This window comes from Petaurus breviceps, unplaced genomic scaffold (genome assembly GCF_028583685.1).
Source record: "Petaurus breviceps papuanus isolate PSGF00001 unplaced genomic scaffold, PetGlider_PUasm1.0 98, whole genome shotgun sequence".
In the NCBI taxonomy this organism is placed as follows: Eukaryota; Metazoa; Chordata; class Mammalia; order Diprotodontia; family Petauridae; genus Petaurus; species Petaurus breviceps.
Genome location: NW_027187460.1, coordinates 56321211 through 56323639, shown reverse-complemented (window position 1 = coordinate 56323639; position 2429 = coordinate 56321211). Strand labels below are relative to the sequence as shown.

Here is a 2429-nt window from a genome sequence, read left to right as displayed (position 1 = left end):
GGAGCTAGACAACAAGGAGCTGGCAGGAGCTGGGATCATGGAAGGGGAACCATGGAAACAGAGAGCCATCCTTGAGTTAAGATGAAAAGACCTCTCTTTGGGCATTTAATGCAAACTGAGAAGATCATGATTTACTAGGGATAGAGAACTTTGACCTTTACATTTAGATGATTGAGTTAAGGGCTTACTAATTAAGGATGATTGGAAACTAATCTCCAATCAAGGAGAAAGAAGACTTTTTTAAAATTAAAATACTGAATTTATTTCACATGTATACTTTGTCTCCCCACCATTTCCATTTGTCTGACCACCACTACTACTATGCCCTATCATAACATTCCATACATACTTAAATGAGGCAAAGGGTGGAGTTCCATCTTTGAAAACTAAACAGGCATTTTGGACAACACATTCTTGGCAAAGTAATCTGGACGACATTTATCAGACACGGTAGGGAAAGTTCTCACTCTGCATTATAAAAAGGACAGCCAGATATCAACTGTTACAGAAATAAGACGGAAAATTTTAACAAACTGTTCAAACTTATTTTCTTAAAGAGATTTCCTCCACAGCCAGAGATCTTGAATAGCCTCCTGATCAGACATCCGGAAGCAATTCTTTACATAGTTGATGAATTTGCCTTCCACTTTTGGGAGGGAACCACCTGCCTATAAAGATTTTCTGTTTGGTATAGAGAAGTTACTTGGACTTGCTTAAAACCTAGAATATCTTTCAGTTGAGATAATGCCCAAGTGCTTATTAACTTCTTCCTCTGCTGTGGAAATTGAAATGAAAATAACTGACCCTGCGCATCATCAAATATCTTTTCAATGCTTGCCTTCATTTTTGCTTTAATATCCTCTAGAGAAGTGGGTCCTTTGGGAGTCTTAGGAGTCTTGTCCTGCTTTTTGAAGGATTCTTGACCTTTTGATTTTGGTGTGGACGGCTTCGAATCTTTTCCATTCTGGTTTGATTTTTGTGCATTTTTTGCTGCAGCATCACGGACAGATTTCTTCACTGGAGGGGTCTTTTCTTCACTTTCCTCACCTTCGAAGTCATCATCATCATCATCATCTTCATCATCATCATCTTCTTCATCATCATCTTCATCTTCTTCAGACAGTTTGACCTTTTTCTGTGGAACCTTGCTACCAACTCCAGGAGCAGATCGTTTGCCAGACATATTTAATAGTTTCATATCATCTTCCTCTTCATCATATGATTCTGCATCTTCCTCCAGTGCTACTAGGTGCTGGCCACTCACATGTACAGGCCCTGAACCACATTTCAACCGCAAAACTACTGGTGGTGTAATCTCAAAGCCACCTAGTGAAATTGTAAGGCTGAACAGACATTTTCAGAGATGCCAGTGTTACTTTAATCAGATTGCCTTCATAGTTCAGTGCCTCTGCTTCAACAATATGCAATTCATCCTTTGCACCAGCCCCTAAACTCACAGTCCTCAATGACAACTGGTGCTCATTTTCATCATTATCTGCCTTAAAATTATAATCTTTGTCAGCCTTTAGTTCACAACCGAAGAGGAAATTCTGGGGCCGGAGGGGGCTCATATCCATCTCCATTGAGTCCTCCATTTGAGCAGCGATACTGAGGAGAGCAGAGCAGTGTGAAGAGAAGGACGGACAGAATGGCTCTGGCTCCCCGAAAGAAGACTTTTTGATGGAAGAGATTAAGACAATGTGATCTAGTGGTGGAAAACTTTAGACCTCTGTACTTTGTATCAATTAAGGAGACTTGCCTCCTTAAGAATGATTGAGTTACTAAATGAATGTACTTTGTTTAAAACTATATTTCACTTTGGTGAAAATTACATGGCCTTTTTAATGATAAGTTGTTATGCCATAACATGGTGAATGCTCTATTTTGATTTTCTGTGAATGTTTTGCTTAATTTGTTACTGAATAAACAAAGAGTTCACTATACTGTGTAATTAGAAACTTGAAAGCTGTTCACAGTAGCAATACTCTGGAAAGCTGCTCATGCTTGGCTTTACAAAAGGGCAAATACCAAAGGGGCCTAAATTTTCTTCCTGGTCTCTTTGTGGAGGGATTTGATTGCTGATAGTTTCTCTTGCCCTGATGTCAGATTGTGCTTACCTGTTGTAAGAAACCCTGCTTTGAGAGATTCCTTAAATAGCCTAGTGTAATGGGAATGCAAATTTGGAAGATCTTCCCTGCCCCTAGGCTAAAATGCACCTGAAGCCTGGGGAGGGAGGCTTGTTTTTCAGTAGATACTTCTTGATTGGCCAATGAGTCAATAAGGTTGTTACATTCTCTGAGCCAGGAGAAGGCTATATAAGCCCTGATGTGTAGCTTTGTTTTGGGACTCACTTTGAGAAGTGTTCTGTGATTTGATACGAATTCTGGGAAGCCGTTGTTGAGAGTCCCCCGGCTTTGAAAAACCCAGAT

The 2429-nt window shown here is 40.0% G+C and overlaps 1 pseudogene; it reads right to left on the bottom strand.

Moving 5' to 3' along the window:
* Positions 1-236: 236 nt before the first annotated feature.
* LOC138156121 (nucleophosmin-like) lies at positions 237-1618 on the bottom strand (annotated as a pseudogene).
* Between the last annotated feature and the right edge of the window lie 811 nt (positions 1619-2429).